We start from the raw sequence: 27,255 nt of genomic DNA, 5'->3' as shown, positions 1-27,255 counted from the left end.
ACTCTGTAAGATGCAGTATTGATTCCTACATTGACCCAGGATGTCAAGTAAATGCTTCCCTTCCGCCTTGCTTGCCACACATGCTAAATAATAGACCTTGTTTACTGGAATTCACAAATTATTTTGTCTTTGTGACTGATGTAATGACAGTGCCCCCTACACTCTCATTTTGTTTGTAATACCATTTGGGTTTTTTTTCTCCTGCTTTTCTAATGCAGTTTTTAAATAACTATGTCGTGTCCCGTCGGGGGGGGGGCCCCCCCGCTCCCCAATCCGCTCTGATTTTATAATGAGAATTTCAGTGCTGGATTATTTTAAAGGAAGAATCTAGGCCATATACATTATGTAAGGTTGCCATAGTAACGTTTTCTCTGAGGGGAAAACTGACTGTCCATAGTTTCCACAGAAACCACTCCCCGCTGAGACAGGTGCCTCCGAGGGAAGTGGAGGGAATATAAATGAGAGGAAAAAGACGCGCACAGATGCATATGATCTCTGCAGCATCCCTGCACTGTTGCAAACTCAACTGAACATTTCTGGGCTTATTTTCAGTTTTCTGTTGATTGAATCACTGGCACCTTCTCTTGTCACATAAACTCTGTCCACTCTTCCCTCACATGGAACTGGTTTTGCAGCTGGAGGTACGGCAAATGCTCCACCTTGGTGGTGAACTGACCACATCAGATGCTAAAATCCAGTGCTGTAGGAACCACTGCGCGTGGGAGAATTTAAATGGTAAAGGAGAATCTTCCCCCTTTTTTATTAACTTGTATTTTTCCTGAAAGAGGACAGCAAAGAGAGACAGGTATGCAATTACTTCCTTCCAGAAAGGAACCAGAGAGGAGTGATACTCAGCTGATTTGTCAATTAATGTTTTGTTATTTTGGGGTACAAGCATGCAGTGCTAGGAAAAATGTATTCTGAAAGATCAGGAGTTAGTAAAAAGGGATCAAGTCCTAGGATTTAGTGAGGAAAAAAAGGAGAAATGTCTCTAATGTACTTTAATGTCACAGAAGTAAGTGTGGATTAACGTTTCTGAAATCCTTTTGCACATTTATTTCACAGATACTGTTGATTTGTTTAATTTTTTACTTCAAGGGCAATAAACCCGTGACATTCATTCAAGGCTTAGTGCAGCCATAACTACAGATTAACGCACTGGCTACTTCATCCTGTCATCTCTCTGCTGCTTTAAGGGGAAAGCAGGCTGACATGGTTATTAAATCTGGCAGCTGTGTTGTATGCACATGGGAAGCAAGTAGAGCACAGCATATAAAAAATGAGTAGCTTTCAGATAACAGCCTTTTTTTCACTGCTGCGAGGCTTGAAAGGCAGCCTAAAAAGCTCTTTCTCTTCTTTGTAATCACCAGTCGCTGGATCAGTGCGCAAATATCACAAATACTGTTGCAAATGTAAGTACTCTTTGCCTGCGTAGTGCTTTCAGATTGCTAATTAGGGTTTGTACCTCAGTCTTCTGCTTGAAAAAGCAGAGAGACGAAGGCTGAAAACATCCTGACAGGGAAAGCTTCTCTGCAGTATTGTTCTGCCTTTCAGTGGAAGAGCTACTGAGGGGAAAGGATGCATGAAAGCTTTCGGGAGCAAATAGTTTGCAGTTGTGTTTGCTTTTTGGGATGTATGCTTGCTGCTTTGTGAGGAGAGAAGCCAAGCAAGTGCAGGAAGTACTTCTAGAGGGATGTTTTTCTGCTTAGATTAAGTAATATTAGAATTAGTGAGATACTTCAGCAGTGATAGGTGGCTTGTGAGCGCATGGGAGAGGAACCTGCCATGGTAGTTTTCATCTGGAATCTTCTCTTTAAAAATCCATAAATGCAGACTTGGACTTCTCATTAAGAAACTCAACAGTACCTTATTATCAGAAGCACAAACAAATAGTCATCATAAGGGGCACCAGTAAGTCTGCATCTGACCTGATTAAGGACGATGAACATAGCACGGTGAGCAATGCATGTTTTTCACCAATCTTTTCACCATGTACTTTGTCTGTACATGAAGGTGATCTTTATCTGCTGTGTGGCTGAAGGCAGGATAGTAAGGTGGTTGGGAAGAAGCAGAGTCGAAGGTTTCTCAGTGTTACTGTGATACTGTAAGGAAAAGAATGGGTATTTGTTAGTGTTTTTTGGTCACATAGCACTGAAGGAACAGTGTATTGGTTTTTATTCTCCTTTCTAATTGAAAGCTTCTACAGTGCCATTGTTGTATTGAGTTTATAGTTAGTGAATTCTTACTGTGCTGTGAATGAAATCTGCTTATTGAAACCAGCCTGTGATCAGTACCAAGTAGAAATGTCAGATTAATTGCACAAGAAGTGCAAGCTGTAGCCAGTTTGTGTTGTCATATCATGTTTCTTTATTTATAGATCTTGTTATTTCTTAGGGACCATTGTGGTACTGTAAGCTTTTTATGAACCATGTGAAAATGTCATGATCACAGTTAACAGGTGACTGCCATTAAATGACTGGGGGGAGACTATGTGTGTTGTGTTGTTTGCTACACATAGACAGCTAAAGATATTAATGGTATAACCCCCTGATAATGCTTTTATAACACAGGTATATTTGGTCAATCTGTTGTTTATAAGCTGCAATATTTCAGCCTCACATTTATATGTAGAAATGCCTGCCTTCATTGTAGCAAGTGAAAGGTGATTTTGGAGATTCTCTTTCCTTCCTCTTGTCTCCTTTTCTCCTCATACACAGTCAGAAATTCATAGCTTCCCTGACACTTAGCTGTGAAAATGGTCATTTTTTGATGACAGCGGTGGAACTAAGTTTCCCAAGGCTGAGTGGCAGCCAGCCAACTGCTGAGACAAGTGGTGACCTTTCAGGATAATGTCTCTCACAAAAATGTCAAAACGTTAAAATGGCAGACATCAGATGCCATGTGCATGGGGAAGGACTCTCAGCTGGCAGGCTTTCAGCTGAAGGCAGTTAATCCACTGTTTGCCTGGATTAAACATTGAAAACCCCTGCCTAAGTCTCCAAAATGTAGAGAAATTACTATTGCTGTAGCATCTAGGGACACTTTTATTGGAAGGTTGCTGATCCAGGTAGTGTATAGGGACAGAAGGTCATCCTTGGCCCAGATTGCTTACGAGCTAAACCAAAAAGCTTCCCACCTTCTTGTTTTGGCATTTTATCTGAATTCAGAATACAGATGTCAGTAGTAATATGTTATAACTGAATTGGTCACCAGGATACCAGAGTTTGCCTAGGCAAAGTAGACATGGGCTTGAAATTCCATGGAATTGAAATAAGAAAATAAAATACACTTACTGTGACCTTATTTCAAAACTGTTTTACTGATTCACTTGGGGTATCTCCCTTAGGCTGTTAATGTTTAGCTATTAAGTTAATGAAGTATGTTAATTGAAATTAACTCAACTGACCAAAGCATGACTATAATTATAAAATAGTTGTGGGCCACCAAATCATGAAGACACTATTTTCAATTACTAAGTTAATAAGACTCTTGATAAAATTAATTGCTAAGGCAATAATATTAAGTTTAATGAAGCATGTTTACCTGCAGTTATTTACAGGATCTAAATTTCAACGTTAATTATTGACATGACACGCAACCATCAGACAGTCATTGACTCATCATGGGTCATGTACTGTGATTCAAGCAGGTGAACAGGGGGGATCATAGTGGGGGATAAGAGTCTTTATCTGTATTTTTTATAAGCCCAGTTTTTCCCATCTCTCTGCCCATCTAACAAGTGCATTTAACATCACCTTTTTGAACAGTGTGGTGTAAGGTATGTGTTATTTTTATACCTATAGACTAGGACTGAATCTGCCATCTGAAATCAGTCAAAACAACTCTACGGTTTACAAAGCCATACTATAATACACTATTCCATTCTGAAGGTATTTCATTTATTCACTTCGTACACTCTTCAGATCATCCTTCATGTAGCAAGACTGTAGTATAGGAAAATAAGCTATAATTTAACTGAGCATTGTAACTGATAATACTTGGGAAAATTTTACAGTTGTTCTTTCAGGAAATTTCTGTTGTGCAAACCACTATGATTTCTAAGTGCTGATTTTATTATGAGGTCATATACCTAGTTGCATATGCAAGAATATAAAAGCTAAAGGATCCCAGAGGGCCAAGTTGCAGTTGGAAAAACACAATGCATTGGATTTCCCAGGTTTTTTTAAATTTCAGTTTGAAACTGTGCTTTGCAATTGTAATTTTTTTTGCATTGATGCTGCAACTTGTATAACTGCGGTGACATATTTAGCACTAACAGTGGGCATTGGTGTCAACCAAAATTTAAATATATTCTGATAACATCACTGTTGTCCCTTCCATAAAGCAGTTGAAGGAATCTAAGTGAACGCAAGCTGCCAAACATGAAGGGCTATTGTATTCATCAAATGTCTTTCTTCCCCGTTTTTTGTTTGTCTATACAGAAAACAATGAATGAAAATGAATGAAAGAGTCTGAAGAGTCTGAAGGATTATTTGCATGCATGCAATCAATCATAAATCCAGCTTGATCTGGATGGATAAAGCAGTAGTTTATCAGTCTGGTTAGCTAGTACTTTGAAAGGATTTTGCAGAACTCATTAGTTCAGGAATATTAAGACAGGTACCTCTTTTTTGATGAGACAATAATATGATTCCCAAATGGATAAGCTAGAAGGTCAAAGACAAAATAATTTATCCTGAGGAGTGGTACAGATTACCATTAAGAACATTCTAAAATCCTCTCCTATCATTCATGTACACGTAGTTCAAAGTGTTCCTTAATGTAATGACCTAATTTTAAAGGCAGTACATCAGAAATAACCAAATCATCACAGCTTGTTTGTCATTTACAAAGATGGGTATCCTTAATTCAAAGGCTTCAGTTCTTTTGAGACCCCTTTAGATACCTAGGGAAGTAATTCAAAAAAGTTAAAGACTTCTTCTGTTCCCTCCTCCTCTTCAATTCAGTGGGAGTTAGCTCATGCAGGGGGTCTTTTTGAGAACTGAGAGAGCCTACATACCATGAGCTGCCTCTGTTGAATACATTGTAATGAACCAGCTTCCACTCATCTCTGGATGAAAATAGCTTCTTCACTGGAATATATGCCTTTGGCTCTTTCTTGGCAGAATGCGGAGAAGTACTTCCTCCAAGGTGACAGAGCTAGGTTTTTGGACATATAGGACATTGACTCCTTTGACATTCTGAGTGTTGCGCTACTAACATAACCTGAATCCATAGATTGTTACAGCTTTGTTGCAGTATGTGTAGCCCTCAGACAGATTTTAAATTAGCCATCAGTTAATGCTAAGGCAGTAGGTAATTGCTATGTAAAAGTAAAGCAGTGAGGCTGAAAATTGATCAAAGAATTAGGTCAACTAACACCCAAATTATTTTAGCATGTTTGGAGTTCCCAGAACAATACAGACATTAACCTTGGGCCAAGATGTAGCCATCCTAAAAGTGAATCTAACTCATACTGCATATTCTCATGGCAAAAATTTACCCTGAAAGAGTTTCCAACTGTCAGTGTTCCTGCAGGAATGATAGCCAGCATGCTCTTTTTCTCTCTGAGATCAAGATTGTGCAATTTAAAATGAGAATGAGATAATTTGTTCAGCTTTTTTTAAGAGCATATTGAGAGTTAACAGAGTGAACCTGTAACATGGGTAGCTTTTTATAGTGCTTATAATGACCACCATGCTATGGACTTCAAAGGTCTTCTAGAAATCAATAATTATTGATGAGAAAAGTAATTATTCATTGTAATTATTAGGAGACTCATGATGGCTTCCTTTGTTTTTGACCTTGATTGTTCATGCACTGAAATAATAGTCACAGCTAATTTGTTTTTCCAGAAATGCTCATTTTTTTGGTCAGTATCACAGAGTGTAGGTAAGGGAGGACTACTATGCAAAACACATTTATTTCTCTGGAAATATGAGTTTATCCCTTTGGGGCGACAGAAGTCCACATCATTGGCTTAGGGCAATGCTTTTAAAAAATGGTTCTGTCCTTAAAAATCTTCTGAAAGATTTTGCTTTGCTTTATTCTTGAAAATGTGAGGACAGTTAGACAAAGAGTGGACATCACCTTATTGCAAGTGCTTGGGAGGGCAGAAGGAAGAAAGCTCTTTGATGCTCACTGATCCTCAGCCAGCTAGCCCTAGGAGAATTCAGAGCTTATGTTATGCAGCCCTGGTTTATGGAGGAACTGCAAAATGATTGCTTAGATCCTCCAGCTGCAGAGATCCCCATACTACTCTGATCTTGTTGTCTGGAAAGCCTTTTCTAGTAAATATGCTTCCCCTCTGACACTGAGGGAAGTTTGGGTGTTGCCAGAGCAAGAAGTGACACAACACTACTGTATCATCATCTGTGCTTCAGGTAATCTACCTAAATAAAGGTGTTTATAAAGGGAGCTCAGGAGAGACCTTCAGCTGATTGGTTTAATCAGCTATGGAGATTAAAAGTAGGTGTAGGGCTGCCTATCAACTCACAATGCAATTCTCTGGATCAGTGGATTGCTGTCTCTTTACAGAATTGTCTGTCAATGTGTATGTGTACAAAGAAGTCCATAGTGGTTTGTTTATCTACTGATTCAGAGCAGATGCTGAAATAGCACAACTTCCATGACGGAGGAATTGATAAAGAGTGCAGCTGGGATGTGGATGGTACAAGAAACTCCATCATTTTTCAGAAGGCATGATGAATGGCTTAATTGTTGCCACTAACAATTGTTGGCCATTTTATTTGCTATAGACAAAGTATGATCCCACTAAGAGCCAACTTGCAGAAATACAGTGATAGGGGAGTCTTTTCCATTCACTTAGCTTCATTCACCGAACAGATTCCACTGGCTGTGTCTGGACGAAGCGCTTCCACTATTACACACCTGCAAAGTGCAATTCTTGGCCACTATGAGGTCTTGAGCTGGCTAACATAGCTGCAAATAGGGAAGGCACAGCCCTGACAGTGAGGAAATTATGTTAGCACAATATGCAGTAAAAAGAGCAGTATTTCATGTGGGGGAATTTTTGCAGGACAATATGTAAAGTTACTATCTGCTAAGAGAGCTGCCTATGGGAATACTTCATGCCAGAGAAGTTTGTTCAGTGCCCTGTGAATTTAATCTGTCCTCTTTTGTTGAACTGGATTTGATGTGTATCGCTTAATATCTTTGTCTGCTGCAAGGTTTATACTTAAGGATACCTCTGATGCAACCTTTATGTAAATTTGGCTGCAGTACTGATATCTCTGGAGGACTTTACAGAGTATTTGATTTTGATTATTTTTTAATTATTTTTTTATTTTATTTCTTGGAACAAATTATCTATCTAAATGGGGTTTCTTCTTTTATCTCTTCACATGTTATCACTCTTCTCTTTGTAATTGTTGATTGAGGCTTGCTACATGAGAAAGGAGAAATCAGACTTATAAATGAAGAAAAAAATACTTTTCACAAGGAAGTATGTGCCTTGTTTGGTCTCACCTAATTTCTTCCATTCTCTTTGACCAAAAAATTTACGCCCAAATCCAGGTGTGTGTTATTCTTGTATTCTTCTTGTTATATATAACTTGACCCATTAATTGTTTTTACGATGAGGTCAAAGTCTTTCATTGGCATCAAAAACTAGCATCCCAAAGCAGGCTTTCTTCAAATATTAGTACTCTCGCAGCTAAGAAGGTGAGTGGTACCATGGGCTGCATTAGTAGAGGTATTGCCCACAGGTTGAGGGAGGTGATCCTTCCCTTCCACTCAGCACTGGTAAGGCCACAGCTGGAATGCTGGGTCCAGTTTTGGGCTCCCCACTATATGAGAGAGATGGGCACACTGGATAGTCTAGCGAAGGACCATGAAAATGATGGACTGGAGGATCTCTCCTACGAAGAAGGGCTGAGAGACCTGAGACTTTTTAGCCTGGAGAAAAGAAGGCTCACAGAGAATCTCATCAGTGTGTACAAATACCTGAAGGGGAGGCTGGGTAAAGAAGATGGAGCCAGGCTCTTTTCAGTGATGCCAAGTGACAGGAACAGAGGTAATGGGCACAAATTGAAACACAAGAGGTGACATCTAAACATCAGGAAACAGTTTTTAACTGTGAGAGTGACTGAGCAATTGCAGAGGTTGCCCAGAGAGGTTGTGAGGTTGTGAAGTCTTCATCCTTGGAGATACTTAAAACTTGACTGGACATGATCCTGGGCAACTGGCTGTATGTGGACATGCTTCAGCAGGGGGGGTAGACCAGATAACTCCAAAGGATCCTTTCCCCCTGAACCATTCTGTGGTTCTGTGTTTCTGTAATTCTGTTAATAAGTGTCGAATAATAAGACTAAATATAAGGACAAAGAAAGGTACCTATATCACATCAAAAATTAATCTCCCACATGGGTATGCATCAGGACACAATGAAGTTAGTGTGATTTAAAAAAAGACATTTTCTTAATAAAGCCTTTCCTTATTGTTTAGTGTTCAGGCTCCTACTGCAAAGCAGAGGATTGTAATGGTTCCCAAATAAAAGCACTGGAATTTTTATCCTGCAAAGCAATCTGGTTTTTGTCCTCAACTAACTCAGTGATTTTGGCTGATTTTTTTAATGATGCAAATATATAGCACAAAAAAAATATCACCTGAACCATGAGACTGTCAACCTATTAAATGCTGAAAGCAGGGTCACTTAATGGAGAAATATGAAATTACCATGCATACAGATGATGTTACCAAAATGCACTAAAAATGCACAGTTGACACCAAAATGCATCTTCAGGCAGACATCATGGCGTTCCGTACCTCCATGTAGCAAGAAGCTTCCTAAAACCATAGCTGTAACAAGATTTCTTAGAAAAACTCTGAATGGTAATTAACCCTGTTGAGGATGGTATTAAGTATCTCTGTGTGTTGTTGCCCATTTGAGAAGATAGATATACTGGAGCTTGTTGTAGAGGCTGAAATTACTGTAGGTGAGGATGCAAGTGAAAGACAAAAAGACTGGTCCATACATCTTCAGCTTCATTTTTTGAAACGCTGCTGGGAAAATCTAACTTTTTCCCTCATTCAAAAGTTAAACAGATTTTTGAATCTCAAAATATTTCCTTTACAGATTGCCTGTGTCCTGTTATTCTGAATTGTGCACATTACTGCTCTTGAATCTTCTGGAATATCAAGGCATTCACATGTATTTTGGTTTAGGTATTATCATATATAGGGATTCCAGTGGGATTGACTGTAAGATAAGCTACCTCTCTGGCTGACATGTGCTTTTTGCTGTTTCTAACCTGTCCTTAAAATGTCCAGGAAATATGGCTTTGAAATTACTGCATTAATCCAAGCAATTGCTTAATTTTAGCAATTATATTGCAATTATCATTGCTTCATTCTCTGAGGTCTTTTTCAGCTCTAGTCAGAAAGCAACCCAGAGCAAACAACAATCCTTTCAGAGCCTCCTTTAAACATGGCATATTGATGATCTTGACAAGCATGCAGGAAAGTACAAGTGAATGCACAGAAATTTTCAAGGCCTGCTTTTCATCCAGATACTGGGTACTATGCAATATTGCTTCACAACTGATTTTGTTCCTTGCATGCAAATAGAATCACAGGATGCAAGCTATGATTTAATCCGTATTGTAGGAAGGGTCACCACAGAGGCCCTGGTAGAGCACTGGGCTGCAGTCAAGCATCTGTGACTGATTTAACAGAAATCAGGGAGTCTTTGATCAAGGAAAAAGTTGTCATATTCACTACTTTTAGAGCAATAGCAAGACTGAAAGCTGAAAGAAATGTGTTGGTTTTGGTTTTTTTAAATGGCAGTTAAAAGAACAAAAAGCAAACTGGGATGGAACTGACTTCATATTACTATAAAAGTATAGCGATGCTGGATCCAGGTTATAGAAATTAACATTTATTTCATTCTGTCAAAGGTCTTCAGAAAACCTTTACCGATTTACACAGCAGTAGTGTTGCTTTTGTGTATACATTTTTCTTTATTTACTTGCTTGAGATAGAATATACAATATCCCCACACTTCTTTGCTGGCTATGTAATATTTCAAAAGACTGCAACAAAGTTAATATTTGCAAGAAATCTATCCAGGCATTTTGTTTGCAAATAAAAATATGCAATTTAGTTGAATTTAGGTTCACATTAAATACAAAGTGAAATGTTCTGTTTAATTCTCAGCCATGTTCTTTATCCTTCCATATTAATTACAAGTATGTTCTTAAGTAGATTTTCCCCCCTAACTTATAGTTGCTATACAAATCTCATGCAAATATTTTCTCATGGAGAATTTGTTTTAAGTAGATGCAGAACTTAGAATATTTCTGAAACATTTTAGCATGCCATGAAATAGTTTTCTTTTCAAATCAATGACAGCATATTGAAAACTCTGTTCTTTCAGTGTGCATTAGACTAGTTTGCTTGAATTTTGTAGTCCAGACAGAAATTTGTGATAGCCTTGGTGCTTTTACTCTGCACTGAGCCGTTTGCCTATAGACTTGTTTGATGTTCTTGCCATTATTAAGAATCTTTGTGTCTGCTGTTACTGTCCATAACCATTTTTATCCAGGTTCCTATATGTGTGCTAGACTGAAGAATTACTTTGGGATTGTTTTGATCCCAGTTCAGTTTTCTTAGGCTGCTGTAAAATGGCATGACATAATTAAATCCAGACATGGGGGTGGTTGTTCTGATTACATGGCAGCTTTAGCCGTATGCTCCTTGGATCAAGGGACTGTTATATTTTAATTGGGTTCTTCTGCATGGCTGAAGTTTGTAATGCCTTTTGATATTAAGTTCTTCTTCCCTCTCCTACTATTCAGAATATCACCGTAACAGAGCTTTGCTTGAGAACTAATGTGGCCCTGTTTTTATATGGCAACACGTAATCACCAGGAACCTGACATGAGAACATCTGGAATTCATCAAAATTCCCACTTACTAGCCTGTTACATGAGGATACTAAAAACTTGGACTGTTGTGTTTGCTTGTAGGCCTCTATAAGTACACATTGCCATCTTTTAAAAGCATTTGTTCATTCAAGTGAATGATTCTGATCTCTGTTGTGCCTCTGCAGTTCCATTTCAAGTGTTTAAATCATTTAAGTGTTTCCGCATGCTGGCTAACTAGCACACTTTCTCTAGGCATGCTGGGTGGAAAGGGGGCGTAGAAGTAAGCTGAGTATAGCATTTGTCTTGGTATCCCCTTCACTCTAATTCCGCAGGTAGGCAGACATAAAATGCATGGGTAGTCTCATTCAAGGAGAGGTAAACCACTGATGTACATTGGGAGTGGGGAGTGGCAAGTCACATCTGCACCGTGAAGCACAGACCACTCTGGCCATTATTCAGGGTAAGTGTGTGTGAAGGGAGTTAATTCCTTTTAGTTCCTGGATAAATCCATGGCTGACCTCATTGATGTGACAGTGAAATCAGCGGGAGTTCTCATATGCTTAGAAGGAAGGCACGTATTAAAGTGCTTTCTTTGAACCAAGGTCACTGCATTGCTAATCTGAGCATTTTTCCTGTGATGAACAAATACCTCCTGGTCTCTGAGCATCCTTGGCTCCTGCTGATGCAGAGGTTTAATTCTGTGCCAAAGAAGCAAGTGGGATATTTACTGCTGAGTTCAAGATGAATAGGGTTTATAATGGGAGCATGAGGCACTGTTATCTTGCAGGCAGTCTTCTAATTAATCATATCTATTTGTTTTCCGACGGCAAGTTCTTCACGAAAGAGTTCTTTTGAATACCTCCCTTGAGTTTGTCTGTGTGAGCAGGGGCATCTCAGCCCACAGGGAAGTGTGAGGAACTGGGGAAGCTCTTTCTTTTTGCTTGTGAACAAGGCCACATTGCAAAGGCCATGCCTAATAAGGGAGATGGTATCTTTTTTCCTACCAAGTTGACTGTTCGAAGATGCTGCTGGGAATGTTTTACTGTTATCTAGAAAAGGGCTCCTTGGAGACGAGTCATACTGTAATTTGAAATTAGGGTGGAATGTGTGCTGTTACTATCAATGGCTCTTTCTGGAAGTAGCTGACACTCTGAATGTAGGTTTGCTTCAAATCTAAAACATTTGTCCTTCTGAAGTATTTTTGTGAACTCTAAAGCTAATCATAGCTAAGGGGTGTTTCAGCACTGTTTGAGAAATCCCACAAGAAGTTCATGAATCACTGAGCAGCAGTGGAATTTAAATGTTATGTAAATGTTGTGTCTAGATTCATTCACAGAATTTAATAGTGAAATGCCTGTAGTGTAGTATTGAACAGCTCAAAGTAGCTTGTAGATAGCTTGGGTATACAAGCTCAGTTATGGCAGCATGGTGTCCAAGACAGGCTAATTTGCTTCGCTTCTTGACTGAATTCTCTAGTACTTCAGCAGCACAAATACTAGACAGCTATTTTATACCTAACTTTGATATTTCTGGCTACCCTGCTGTCACAGTGCAGCCTAGACAACCTTGAGGCTCAAGAACTCTCAAGACAACCAGAATTCCAGGTGAGATGGGAAATTGAGGCCTTTAGTCTGCAAGAAGCTAGAACCTACACCTGAATGACAAAAGAAAGGCATGTGCAAAGAGTAGTTTGTACCTGAAAGGCCTTCTTCAAGCACTGTGGCAATTGAGGCCTGTGAACCACCTCTTACCAGGACACAGGACTCAAGGAAAATAGGGAGAAAACTTGCAGAGATGGAATTTAAGCTTATAGGTTTACTGTGCTCTACAACCCCAGAGCTAATCTTTACAAATGGTGCATGTGTATTTGGAGGTGCCTCTCCTTTTGTTAGTGTATTTGATATGTTTGGCATGAGTGACGTTAGAGGTGGCAGGAAATACTAAACAAAACTTACCCTGCCAAAGTAGTTAACCTGTTTATTGGCTTTTGAAAGATGTATTTTCAAGTCAATAATGAAAGTAGGTACAGTTTGTATGTCCAAAAGGTCTTCAGTGAAAGCTTCAAAGCACTGCAAATGTATCTGCACAGTACTTCTGTGAAATAGGTAAGACATAATATTAGCACTTTACAGCAGGGTATATGAAATGAAATCACTACTCCAGATCTATCTGGAACATCAGTGATAGTCAGATAGGATAAAAATAATAGGACAGCTGTTGATGTACATCAGCTATCTAACCCTTCTTTCTTTCCATACAGCTTTTAATGCTATGTTTGTATTTTTGGTTACAGTTATAGTTTTATAACAGTCTGCTGCTTTTCCATTCCTGTAAAGTAGAGAAGCAAGTCTCTGTATGGAGTATGGCACTATTTACACTAGTAAGTCCAGGCACATATCTCTCTTTGATCTGATCCTTTGTGTGGCATTACTGATGAGTTTAGAAGAGACATGGCAAGCCTTGAAGAGAGGCAGATTCTTCATGGGGAGCTGGCACATTGCGGATGGGGAGTGGGATCCCAGCCACCATTCAGCAGTGCAGGAAGGAATAGTTGTAAGCCTGACCTTTCTGTATAGAGAGCCATGAAGAGTGAGGTGCTGACAGCAGATGTTTCACTAAGCCATGTGGAGCACAAGGATATTTCCTGTAGGCAGATGTGGCTTCCAGGGGTTTTAGACACATCCCCAGAGTTTTTTCTGGCATTTGCTAGGCCTCATAAGGCACCACCAAAGGGTTAAATAGTCCCACAGTGTGTTACTCACTCTCTAATTAGGAAATGATCCAGAAGCTCAAAGTTCAAAATGCACATGGCCTGAGCTGGGACTAAGCCCAAGTTCCCATTGATTGCAGCCCCCTCTGTTAGTGTGTTGTATCTGCACATGGTCTCTTTGCCTTGCCATTCTTGCCTTTTTTTTTTTTTTTTCCCTTTTTAAAAATTAAAATGCAACAACTCATCTACAGAGTTTCACTTCTTTTGTCACTATCCACAGTCTTTCATTGCTTTAGCTTGTGTGTTTTCTGGGAGTAACTTGTGACCCACTTTAAAATTGAAACCAGGCCAGTAAAACATGACAAAAATCTTCCTGCTCCACGCCATTCTGCAGCATCTCTGGCTACTGCTGGAGAAGCAGGAGAGGTCTCCTCCCAGCAGAGGCATAGATACAAACTGGTCAGACTGAGCCTCAGGAGGCCTGAGGTTCCTTGTTGGCTCCCAGAGGAGAAGCAAAGGACAAAATGGCATCTAGCTGGGACTGTGTTTTGAGAAGAAGGACAGAGTGAGGCTAGGCTGAAGCCACAAAAAGGGAAAGGAGAAAATCCCCAGTTTTACCAAAGAACAATAAATGTTAGAAGCCAGATGCATGGGTGTTAATGAATAAGGTGACAATCAAAATATTATTGCGTGGAGCCTGAAACCTAGGGAGTAGGTGAAGTTCTGGTGATTCATAACCCAAATACTTTATGGCTTCAGATGTAGAAAACTTAAATGTTACCCTTGTTTTGCTCATCAGAAGCTCTCTCCTATCCAGATTTTTTTCCTAGGAAGTCAAATGATTGCTGTGTTTTCAGAAATTTGCCTTTAATGAAAATAAAATCTCACTTTCCTTTGGAAAATACATTTCAAAAAGACATTTTAGTGCATTCTGGAAATAGCAAGTGGCTACAGGATCTTTTAGGACCTTGTGTTTGAGTGGCAAGCTTTTAGGGCTCATAGTTTTAGGTCTTACCCCAGAATTGGTAATAGCTTCTGGGGCTGACAGCCAGCTTTCTGCTTATGAAAAAGAAGTTGGTGATTCTGGTCTCCACCTTGTTCCCTCTTCTGCTTCCAGCCACATATGTTTACTGCTTCCCTTCACTGGTTCTTGTACTGTTTAACGTGGCAGGAAGATGAGTCAGATCATTAACCTGTCTGAAAAACATCCAGCAAGATGAATTTGCTCTATGAGCTCCCAAACCATTACTGGAAGATGTGTAAGGGAGGGAGCAGATTTGGGCTGCTGGGAATGGTGATGAAGAGAGGGGGCAGGATGACCCTTTAGGTTGAAGTAAGCTGTTAAATCAGCTTGGCTTTCTCACTTAGCTGGTGTCTGGGTTGGTACTGTTGGCAGTGATGGTAACAATTTTCCTGTGCCATGCAAGGCTCAAGGACAAAGAGTCAGCTTCATTCTTGGCATAATTCTACGAGTGGAGTTGCAGTAGTTATACCCAGGGTGACTTTGTCTAAAGTGTGCCTTTTCAACATAGTCCACTAAATCAGCTCATTCTTGCTCTCTCTTTTGTTTCTTTATTTGTGCCTACACTGAATTAGCATCTTAAATAAATTGCCATGGGAATGAGAGGTGCAATAGCTAGCTTGCTTTCTCTTGTGCATCTACAGTCACTCTTTTCACAGCAGTCTTTTCACAATCTCATGTACAGTGTTTGAGCACTTGATCTATATCCATCAAGGGCTTTTGATGCCTATCCTGTTCTGTAAAAAATTTAACAGCGTAAGGTGTGTGACATTTATATGGCTGATAGTTAGAAAATTTCTAGCACATGTTCATTTATATATGCAGTTGGAATATCTCTCTGGAGTGACTTGTCACCTATTTATTGCTCCTCACTATCATTCCGATACGTTCATTCCTTATTTTCTGACATGTGGATTGTAGAAAAGAAAGAAGAATAGATAAATTGATTTGATGAAGCAAGCATTCTCTACATCGAGAACAAGCTAAAAAAAACAGAACAAAACCCAAAAAAGAGAGCTTTGTAGGAACAGAGGAGGCTGAGAAGACAGGCCTTGTGATGAAAGGAGCTTTGGGAGCAGATCAATAAGAAAAAAGAGTCTCTGAAAAGGCCTTGAAGCTCAGGACAAGAAAGCATGGCTTTCACGGGAATGTAGACAGTGTGGCTGGGATATGGAGCAAAAGATGACCTCAGGTGCTGAATTTTCTGTGTAGAACAGTGTAGGTGCATTGGGAATAAGATCCAGGCTTAGTAATTAGAATAATTAAAGTAATGATATACTGTGATCACATGTTAAAAAATACTAGAGGAGAGCTCTGGTAAAATAATGTTGTTTGTGTGGATACCATAGGGTTAACAAAGCAGAAAATCTGACTGAAAGTATGAGCAGTGTAGGTTATATGCTTGGGTGGCAGCTGAAGGAGCCATGCAATGCACCAGCATGTCAGATATCATCGAAGAAGGTGCCTAGTATGTCTCATTGCGAAGAAAAACTTGCAAACGTGACCTCAGCCCATGGTGATGCAGCAATATGTGCCAGGACTCCTGTGCAGCCTGTCAGCAGAAGCCTGAGAGCTGTGATAATGCCTGCCCATCTGAACGAGGTGCTAACTTCAGCATCTGCTTCTGTGGAGGGCTCAGCTCCCTTACCAAAGCAGAGCATGGGGAAGTGACTTGTGCCAAGTAATGCAGTAATGAATGTGGTGTGATTGGATTGCTTTAATTTGCCTCCCAGAAAAGCATCTTAAAATTAGGAGCTGTCAAGGCATTTAATACATTATACCTAAAACATAGGGTAAAATACGGGATTGGAGAAAGGCAGAAAGCTGAAAAATAAAAATGAGTGCTTATAAATCATTGACATAAAAGTGGTACAGGAGCCTGCAAAAGCAAATAGTAAAAGCGGGATAGAATATAAAAGGAAGTAGGGTGCCTTTGGGAGTGTGAGAGAGGAAGAGGTAGTTGCAGAGCAAAGAATTAATCAGAAAGGTCAGAGACAAAAAACAGTGAAAGCCAAAAAGATGGCATAGTTTTTATGGACGATTTTGATTATTCCCAAAGCAGGAAAGAACTCAGAGGCCGAGGCTGAAGTACAAAACATGATATTACACAGAGAGTTATTGTAAGAGACTTGTTGAGACTGATTTTGATGGCAGACAGGCCTCACAGCCAAACCAGAGGCACAAGAAAGTAGGACAGAGCTGTAATGAAATAGGATCAGCAGCTGTAAACAGGGTATTCAATTAACTAGGAACAATTCAGTTCAAACAACAAAGGAGAGAGGAACTTGGGGAGACAGGTGGGATCATAGATGAATGAGGCAAGATCAGAAGGAGCTTAAATTTCAGGGAGTATTCACTTCATTTAATACCTCTTTGTCTCTTTGTTAAGATCACTAAACTGGCAGAGAAATACTTGCTTCTGTGTTATATTACCTTTCCTTGAGATGATGGGAGGGGACAGACAGATGGACAGGGGGCATGGTATGGTGCTGAAGAGAGTGGGGTCTCAACACTTACGCTTTGGACAGTAGTAAGTTGCTAGATGAGCTTGATTGTCTCACAGAACCTTACCATAAGGTGCTTATATTGTGATCATGCTCTTATGGGGAGATCAGGACCAAAAGAACAAGTGGTTAAGATGGATATGAAGAGAAGCAATCATAGGAGGATCAGTGAAGACTGGGGGGAGGAGGTCAGGTTAAGAAGGTCAGGGTAAGATGTTTGTGACAGAAATGAAACCCCAGTGTTAGCAAACAAAGTGCGTTAGGAAGGAGAACAATAAGAAAAATCACAGACTTTGCAAGTGAAACTTCTTTATAGTGAATATGGGCTAAACTTATTCACAGGGGTTTTGTTTGATTGATTGGTTGACCTAAATGGAACAATGCACTGGGGATGCCTGTGGGCGTTCTAAAAGTGTTTGTATGACTACACTGCAAATATATGCTTTTCCTAAAGTGACTTATTGAGCATTTTTTTCTTTCTACCTTAAGCATTTTACTGCCCAGCAATAAACCGTCAAGCACCAGCCCTTCCCAGTCAGTCCCTCTTGTTCCTCTACTTAAGAATGAAACACAATATCTTGAACACCCAGAATGCGAAGAAGCTAATCATTGGCTCACATTGTGGCTGGCAGGGCAGGCCCGCCTCTTTGGCTTGTGCTGACAAGCTGTTTATGTTTGTGCAAGGCCACCCTTTAACTCAGCCGCCTGATGGCCATAATGGGACCAACTGTCTGAATGCTGCAGGGAGCTAAATCTTCTGATCAGAGGCACAGTGAATTTCAGTCTCTGATACTCCTGCGTGGACTCTATGGAACACTAGTAAGTAGCCTTCTGTCTCGTTGTGGCTTTTCTTGTTAGACTAAAGGCATGTTTTAGCAAGGCAGGTAGGCGCTGTCATTCAGAGAGGCAGCTATTAAAGTATTTTCCTCTGTCTGAAGTAAAAGAGCAGCTACTTTGTATGCAGTGTCATGACTACAAGGACTACGCTATTTCAATCTCAAATGAGACCTTCCTGGGAGGCAAGAAGGAAAAAGTTAGTAGGGACATAACCTATTTAAACTTGTCAAAGATTTTTTCTTTATATGACTTTAGTTAACTTGCATCTAGTTTTCATTTTTAGCTGCATTTCCAGTATTTGATCATCTGGCCATATTTCAAACAGCAGCATTTTTTTGCAAGGTCATAAGTAGCATTGTTTGGAAAAGTGTGAAAGGGCTAGAAATGGGATACTATAAAATGAGTGCTCCCCAAAATACTGATAGGTACTGCCATATTTTGAGACATATCGCTAGCAGTAGAAAAAGCGAAGTCATATTCAGAGATTTCAGTCCTTTCTGCTGGCTGCCTTTAGGAAATGTTCACAGCTCCGCAGGGCAAAGGACTGCAGAGATGGAACGAGCTTGAGAGTTTACATCTTTAACACATCCTTTCCAATGCTCAGAGTTTTAAATAAAATATTCCATGTTTGGACAGTATTCTTCAACTTATTCCTGCATTGCAAATATTGACGGAATTTTCAGATGTTTTCTTTTGCCTTTTACACCCGCAAAGAAAATCTTTATGTCCCATTCAGGGCTGGACACCATGCAGAATCTCAGAACTAGTCTGGCCCTGAAGTTTTGGCAAGTCTGTGGCTAGATTTCATGTGGCAACTAAGGAGCTCATCTATAGATATCTCTCTATAAATGAAGAAAATAAAAGGGTTGACAGATGAAGTGGCTTTGGCATGACCATAGAGCAAAATAAGTGTCAGCACCCAACAGTCTATTACTAAGATCTCTGTACTATATTATTTCTTTTTCTTCCTTTAATTTATTTTACAGAATCCTATCAGGCGATGCAAGTAGTAATTTCTAGGGATGACTGTGTGCACCTTACAGTGTACAGATTGGCTGAGAGAAAAACCTCATGAGTTGGCTGCTTATCCAAAATACTCTGAGCTCAGAACTGAGTGGGAAGCCTCAAGCAGAGTAGGCTGTAGCAATGTATTTATTTCTTCCTTCTTTTGGCATGGCTGGAAAAGTCCAATGCGGGACCATAGCAGCACTTCAGTATTGCCAGGAGTCCTTTCTCCAGGGTACTTCATCTCTCTCCAGAACCAAAAGTGCCAGGATCTCCAGAAAATTCTGCTCAGGCTTTGAGTTCAAGATACCTGGGGGATAAAGAGAAGCCATCACCATAAATAAGTGTGTTCATTATGCCTCTTTAAAATCACAGGAATTATCTTACTTCTAAATTTCAATCAGGTCTTTGTTAGCCTTGAGTCATGACAAAAAATAAAAGCAAATCTGAAGCATCTTCTTTCCATCTTGTCTAACTTGCCCCCCCCGCATATACCCAATAGTGGGATGCCCTGGGGGCTGTGCCCTTGCCTCTGTCATGCTGCTTGTGTTTTGGGGCTCTGCAGAGCTTCTGCAGACAGCCCTAATGCAGTCTGGAGACCTTTGGCTCAACTCTCCTACTCATCTATAATGCTTTTAAAGGACTGCATCATTCAGTGAGTCTTGAATTGCAGAGGACCAGTCAAGCAATAATATATGTGGGAAGCAGTGACTAAGAGACAGTTAGACAGAAACCTTCAAATAAAAACTAGTCAAATTATGGGCAGCTACTGTACTTAGTGTGTTTTAACTAGATGGGTCACAACACTCGCAGTTGCTTAGCTCTGCGACTCTGAGCCTCCTCTACAGCAATACACTGCATGCACGGCAGTGTATGAACTAAAGCTAATAACAGCAATAAACTGCTTCTGTGAACACAAGCCAGAGCTTTTCAATCACTCTTTCTAAGTAGAACATAGATACCAAGCCTTGACTGGTTAAAGATGAAAATGAAATTGTTTTTTGTCTAAGATTAAGAAAGCAGGAGCTCAGTGCTTAAATAACAGTGGAAGCAATGAGATACATACACATCAGGCATAAATACACACCTAGAAGTTTTTGCTGTGCTCTCTCAGTACATAGTAAGGAGTAATCAATATGCTTACCACATTGTCTCTCTCTTGACTAAAGAAAGAACTCCCTTGTGCATCACGAGCTCAGCACAACATGGCTTGCTCTGTAGGGGCAGACTGTGCCTGTTTGATTTACATTAGAGTAAACGGGGAGAAGATTAAAATTGATTTGTCTTCATCCCAGAGAGATAATTTTCAAGATGGATTCACAGGGCTCTGAATCAACATCCTTCATAAAAAAACCTGACTGCTTTGAACTGCATATGCTAGAATTGTACTTTCTGAGATGGTTGGCAGTTTGTGAAAACAAAATGATTTTCTAATACTCATTAACTGAGCCCTCAGATAGGCTGGGAAGCAGATAAGCATATCATCCTCAAACTACAAAAGAGGCAAATGAAATCTGCAAGAAAGCTGGAAATAGAACTAAGATCTGCTTCCCAGGGCTGAGTTTTTACTGCAGTTGATTTTCTTCTCCTGGCTGTGTAGTTCTCTGTAGCTGCAGAGTATGTTGACTGTGGGATCCCTTGCCAACATTTTCCTGTGGTTGAGTCTTTAGTCTGCAGTCACATTTGCAATATAGCTATTGCTCAGTTCTTCAGCAGTTAATGGAAGGTACCAATTTGGGGTTGACCAAAACCCTGACCTCTTACCATACTTCCCGAATATACTTACAGTTACCAGATTACAAAGCTTGTAACATTTAATCTGATCTACTACATTTCCCCTTCTTTGCCCCTGAGAATGTCATACCAGCTCCCAAAACTGAGTGATCTCTCGAGGAAATAACAGCTCTCTAGGTTAATAAGAGTTTTGAGTTACTGGAGCTGCAATTCACGACACTGAGCATTTGAATTCTTAGTGAAAGCAGGAGGCTTTAGCAGTGCTTTTCATCTCAGGGTTTTGACGACTTAGCTGGTGCTCTGCTGATGTGTCCTGTATGCTTAAAGAAGAAAAAACAGGAGAGTTATAATAATCAGACCTTACTTATACATTAAGAGCAGAGGGTCTCTTTTTAACATGTGCATTTTAGCTTGATGCTGTTACTTGGAGAAAGTGCTGCACTTAGGAAAGAAAAGGATTGCAAGGGAGGTTATATGTGCAAAATTCATCTCAGGAGAAAGGGGAAGTTTTTCAACCAGGAATATGCCAAAGGGCCAATTCTGAAGGATGGCCCACCTGGACTATAATCGAAAACTCAGGTCAAGACAAAAGGGATCACTTCCTACCTTCCTGGCTGTGGCTAATGGTCTTCAGGTGTGTGCTGCCTTAAATGTATATACCAGAGTCCACTGGTTTGACTTATCTCCCTCCTGATAGACCTGGCCTTTCAGCTGGCTAGTGATGCTGCAAGAAACAAGCATCAATGGTGTACAGATACATGTACTGGCTGTGTTCTGTTCTGATGCTGGGATAATGCGCCCTTGGACTCCATAGCCAAGCCCAAAGCTTGCTTCTTACTGGAATTACTGAAGAGACTCTGCATTGCTGCTTTGATAGTGTGCAAAAGGCACAGCCTTGCAAACGACCTTCTTTTAGGGTACATACAGGACTGGTATAAAATTAACTGCAGCCTCCAGATGGCCTACCCAGATTCCTCTCTAGCTCACCTCTCTCAGGCCCAGAAAGCAAATTGTATCCCAGTAAGTGCTCAAGTAGGCAGGAAATATCATAGATGCCACTGCTCCTTCGTTCACGAAGGAGCTTTTCAGTATTTCAGTTTCCATCCTTTTGCCTGTGTATCTGGGCCAAAGGTCTAAGAAATAAACAATTTAGCTTGGAGCTTAAAATGTCCCTAATTGAGTGGGTAGCTTGCTGTGTTCTGTCCTTGTTGCTGCTGTCTAAAGGAATTATCACAGCTGTCATCAGCCCTTCCCTCTTGTCGATGCTGGTTCACAGCATGTACAGCTGACAAGCACAGTACCTGTTAAGACTCAAGGATTGTTCTGTGGTTTTCCTCATGAAATCAAATCATACTGGAGGTCACTTTCTTCCTGACGACTTTCTGCTTACACAGTATCTTCAGCTGACACTTTACCTAGTTCTCCCTAATGTATAGTCTAACGTCCTAATGTACCATAACTGTCAAATATTAATGTTTCTTACAGTAATATCCTGGCATGGAATTCTGCAGGTTTTACTCTGCTAAACTCACACTAAAAGCAACAGGGGGACCGGTTACTTAAGGGCTGAAATGGGACTGTGAAAATTACAGTCTTTTCTCACATGTCTGGTTTAGCTTCTGCTTCTGATTGGGATGCTTTAAAGCCATACCTTTGGCCTTCTTTTTAATTAGTTTTTGAATGTGTAAGAGCAAATTGATAGGTATTGGATGATATTAATTCTAGCACTGCAGTGGTTGAACTTTCAGCATGTTTTTTTTCAGACATTGCCTTCATGAGACCATTTCTCTAAAGAAATCTGCCACCATAGTTTTCTCCAGAGATCCATTCTCTGTCACTTTGAAATTTATGCTCGATACTTATATATCCAGACCTACATCAAAACATTTCCTTTGTTCACAGTGGCTATGGAAAATGTTTTGATGTCACATTGTAGTACGTAGATGCGAAAATGTGAGCTAGGGCTACTGTGGCTCTGACTGCAAAAGACCAAGAGTGGGAAGAAACAGTCATGTGGGTAGAAAGAGCAGGGGCAGCATTCTTGTGTATGTGTGCAGGTACGTGAATTAGGGTATTGTCAGTAGAGGTATCTGGTATTCCTACCTGCCCCAAACCCCTGCACAGCCTCAAGCCTTTCATCCTTTCACTCTTGCCTTTACTGTCTCCTAGAATGAGGCCCCTCATTCTTGAACGGGCCTCCAGCTCATGTGAGTGTAGTGTATCCAGCTTTTCCCTGTGATTCATTCCCCCTGCCTCAATCACATAGTTCACAGCCTCATCTTTCAGCCACAACTCCTCTCTGCCCATCCTAGACTCCTCTTTTTCCCAGGCCTCCCAGATCCTATGGTCCTGAACCTCTGTGCTACATACATTCTCCCTGCCTGCCTTACACTCTTGTAAGTTTCCCAAGAACCCTTTGCTCTTTGCCATATTCTCCTCCTACTCTCAGTTGTCCTCACTTATAGCCCAGTGTTTGCAGTCTGAGAAACAGGGGGCTGTTTCTTCTCCCCCAGTGCCTCAGGTTCGTCAGTGCAAAGGTCTCAACCTATCTCTTTTTCCTCTTGCTGTACTTGAAGACAGGAAAGTAGGGCAGGTCCAGCATAAACCAGGCACATAGTAGCCTTTTGTACCTTGTAAGAATGGATAGCTCCAGGCAAGGTCAGCTAAAGACTAAGCCAAGAAAGTATAAGCATGGTATATGTCTTAGAAAGTGTAGCCCTTTCTGTTTCTCTTGGCAAACAAAGTGTCCAGTATTCAAGACGTATCTTGTGAACCAACTTCAGGCCCAGAGCTGCCTTTGAACTGTTGGCTGTGATTTTTTTATGTGTTCGTTTCTTTGTGTCACTGGTCACATGGTAACATTTCTGATTCTTGGATGAATGATGTTTTCAAACAAAAAGAGGGATTTGGACACATTACTTTTGGTTCAGAACTTTTAATGAATGCAGCCATGTGAAAATGTATTACATCAGTGTTTCCTGGATACTTGCTTTTGGAAGAAAGCTTACTTACATGAATGAAAGTTTGAGAAAAACAGCAATACTGAGGCACTATGATTTTATATGAGCCAGGGCTGGTGGTTAATTTTTGTGAGTAGCAAACTATGATTCAGGGCAGTACAGAGCAGAAGCATGAGCCTGGCACAAACAGAATGTGTGACAGTATTTAAGAGTCATGGTTGCCACAGAAGTGTGACTTAGAGCTTCAAGTAAGATTACTGGCAGGAGGAGCATAGGGTTTACCTGCTGTTTCGTGGTATGTTTTCATAAGCAGCTTGAGCTTTGGCTCACAGTCTTCTTTCTTCCCTTGCTCTCATCTGCAATGCCCCATGTCTGTGTTAGCAGCAGCATCCAGCAGACCCCTGTGAGCTAATTCACCTCATTCACCTTGCAGAAAAGTGATGCATTTTGTCATGTGTCAGTTTTCTGTCAGGCGATGAACTGTGTCTGTTCACTGGGAGTCCATCAGGTTCCTCATTGCAAGGTAAGAAGTGGGAAGGTATAGCTAGAGCCTTTGAAAACAGCCTCTTTTGCAATTGCATCCTTCCAATATTTCACCTTCCCTGGTGAAAACCACTGGGACATACACATTGCATGTTATTTGCTGGCTCAATACTTAGAGAATACAAAGTACTGTGGGCTTCAGGGTGAGGAAAAAGGGACCATCGTGCCAGCTCACTTTTAAGGGAAAAAGCTGCACGTCTCTGTCAACAAAGAGTGCAGAATGAGATCATGTGTCCCAGGCAAACCCAGATCCCTGCAGTCACAGATGCTAGTGAGAGTTAATGGGAAAAAGTGGCTTAGTGAGCTGGGAACAGCGTGGCTACTGCAGGCTGTCATGGAAAGAGCAGCAGCCCCAGGCTTCTCCAGCAATGACATCAAGGTTATAACGCATTATGTTGTTGTCTGAGCTGCGTATTTTCTTTCTGTGGAAAAGAAATAATACATTATAAAGCAAGATACGTGAATGTGAAGTACAAACTTAGCATTTGAAACCAGACCTAAGATATTCCATGTGCTGGCTTTAAAATGCTGGTGATAAAATGATTTATAATAGCACAGCTAAATCATTTTTAAAAACGGATTGTTGTTGGTGCTAGAATCTACATTATTTTATTTTATTAAGAGTAAGTGAACTGAAGCTTTGCCTTGAACATCTCCAAGGGTAGATTTGTCTCAGTTTATCAGACTTGTGGTTTTTCAGTCTGCACAAAGCCTGCCAGCATGTTTGCATCAGAAGATTCATCTAGGACTTAAACTATGACTGACTAGAAATCTGCATAAACATATTTAAGATCCTGTGCCAAGTAGACTACTGCTAAAATGAAAGGTGAACACTTTGCTTTGGTGCATCTCTGGCTTGTTAATCCGCCATCCTGAGCTTCTATCATTCAGCCAATTTCACAGGTTCAAATTAAACGGCAAGGTGCATCCTCCACCAAACCCAGACCTTTCACCTGTCACAGTATTTAGACTGCAAAGAACAGGATGGAAAACAAGTTGCTTTCATCTGTACCTTTGCCATGCAGCAGTTCCAGTACAACCACACTAGACTTGGTGGGAGCAGAATCCTGACCAAGAGAGATACATATTCTGACATCTGCTGTGCATCACAGCCTGTCCACCGCTGGCCAAGGAGAGGCACCTTTTCCTTGCTTTAATGAATATGCAATGAGGTTTAGAAAAAACACTACCAAGAGCCTACATACAAAGCTGCATATAATCAGTATAATCAATATGTAAGCTGCATCCTACTCCACTCTTGTCCTACTCACATTGCCAACATACTTGATATCAGTGAAAAATCACAATTGTTTTCTACTTACATGGAAAATAATAAGGTTGGTTGTAGCTGATATTTGAAAACACCCTAAATGGAAGCTGCTGTTTTTCTGAGAAGGCAAAGTACTCTTAGCAGGTTGTTTTCCATATCACAACTGTTTTTTGTTGCAGTCTTTATTATATGAAGCTTTCTACAGTAAATTTTCTCTTGCCATCAAACTGATGAATATCTTCCATCTCCATTTCTTTGGAAAACTAACATTTGTACTAGATAGGCACATGGTGCTTGACTGCCTCAAAGTTCATGGAGACACAGTGTGAGAAAGTGGGCTTCGAATGATGCCTTTGTAATATCCAGGCAATAGCGAGGGGACACACAGCTGGCCTGCCTGCCTACAGGCAGGAGCTATCTATGGACAGTAGGATTCTAGTGCCCCACATGGATGATACAAAACAGGAAATGAAGACTAGAAAAGAAGGGAGAAAAAGATGATGAATAAAAATGATCCCTGGAGCATGGAAAATGAAAGGCCATTTAAGATCAGTCTTCTATTTTTGAATCTTGAATTTTCTTGACGTTTTCTCACAGAGTTGGTATTTGTGAAAGCAGCCTTTGATAAAAGTGGACTGGTTTGGTTTTTTTTAGAGAACAGGTATATTGAAGAGTACCTGAGAGATCAGTGTGAATTAATGCATTTGCTCCTTGGGGATAAAAAGCTATTCAGTCAGCATGAGCATCACAAGCTGAAAGTTGTTATTTACACCTACTCTCTGCTTTAACATCCTGTCTCAGAAAAAAAAGAGTTCTTATTCCAAAGATAACAGTCATTTTGCCTGTCTCATAATGTGATAGTACAGTGGGGAAGAGAGACTACGTGTGCAGAAAATCACGCAAAGGCTACTCTGCTGTACCCCGTGAAATAATTACTGACATCAAACCTGGAAGTCTGCTCTACCAGGATCAAGTTCTTTGATTTAATGGAAAATATCAGTCCTGATAAAAACAAGATGTAGTCAGTTCACCCTACCTATTTACTAAGTGGGAGAAGAATAACTCAGCTGTTAACAAGCCTTGTTTACTGCTGTTTCAAAAAACAGTATTATTTGCTTCAGCTGATAGCTGATGTCTGCATTTCAAGTGTTTTGCTGCTAACTACTTGATGGAAGAAGAGAACAGAAGAGAGGAGAAATGCTAGAATGCAGGCCAAAGATGCACAACTGCGGTTGCAGCCAAGCAGTAGGGCACATGAAATCTCTCAGTGTACCTCTTGTTTGTGTGGGGTGCTCTGGTGACTAGTAATAAGTCTGAGTCCATGTGTAGTCTTTAACATTGGATCACTGGATTACATTGCACTCATCTGAAGGGCTGCCTGTTTCCACAAAAGCGGTAGCAATATAATACCTTTGAGATCTCTAGCATTCTACCTGATCTGATTGAAATTATTCAATGGGTTTATACAACTATTGGAAGGAATTGTGATAGCACAGGCAAAAATACATGAAAAGAACATTGTTTCATAATCTTATCCTTTGCTTCCATTGATCAGTCTTTATATATATATATATATAAACTATATGTCTTTTTTAATAATTCAACTGCTTTTGACATTAGCAGTCCAGTCATGTCAATCCTGGACCCAGTGATCCAGGTACAAGATGAATAGACAGTGAGCACAGTCATAACTGTGCAAAGATGAAAAACTGAGCGAGTGACAAGGCTCAGGACTTTTGGGCAGAGCGCTTACAATGGTGTTTTTATTTTGTTAATGACTCAGTG

The 27,255-nt window shown here is 40.3% G+C and overlaps 1 protein-coding gene across 7 annotated transcripts in view; it reads left to right on the top strand.

The window, feature by feature from the left end:
* The first annotated feature begins 477 nt into the window (after positions 1-477).
* The window catches only part of TRIM2 (tripartite motif containing 2), an 88,145-nt gene continuing 61,367 nt past the window's right edge, over positions 478-27,255 (top strand). The window contains exon 1 of one of the 7 annotated variants that reach the window (XM_061373902.1): positions 478-641. The gene's annotated coding sequence lies outside the window, so the exon portion shown is untranslated. Of the gene's footprint in view, positions 806-1,238; positions 1,413-1,534; positions 1,956-17,789; positions 17,941-27,255 lie in introns of those variants that run through there. The other 6 variants (XM_061373893.1, XM_061373860.1, XM_061373937.1 and 3 more) reach the window with 6 other exon arrangements.

Source organism: Neopsephotus bourkii, unplaced genomic scaffold (assembly GCF_033783945.1).
Source record: "Neopsephotus bourkii isolate Nb327-2 ecotype Australia unplaced genomic scaffold, CSIRO-AGI_Nbou_v1 NB_168, whole genome shotgun sequence".
NCBI classification, from domain to species: Eukaryota; Metazoa; Chordata; class Aves; order Psittaciformes; family Psittacidae; genus Neopsephotus; species Neopsephotus bourkii.
Note: the sequence above shows the minus strand (reverse complement) of the source record. Positions and strands in the feature narration are given on the sequence as shown.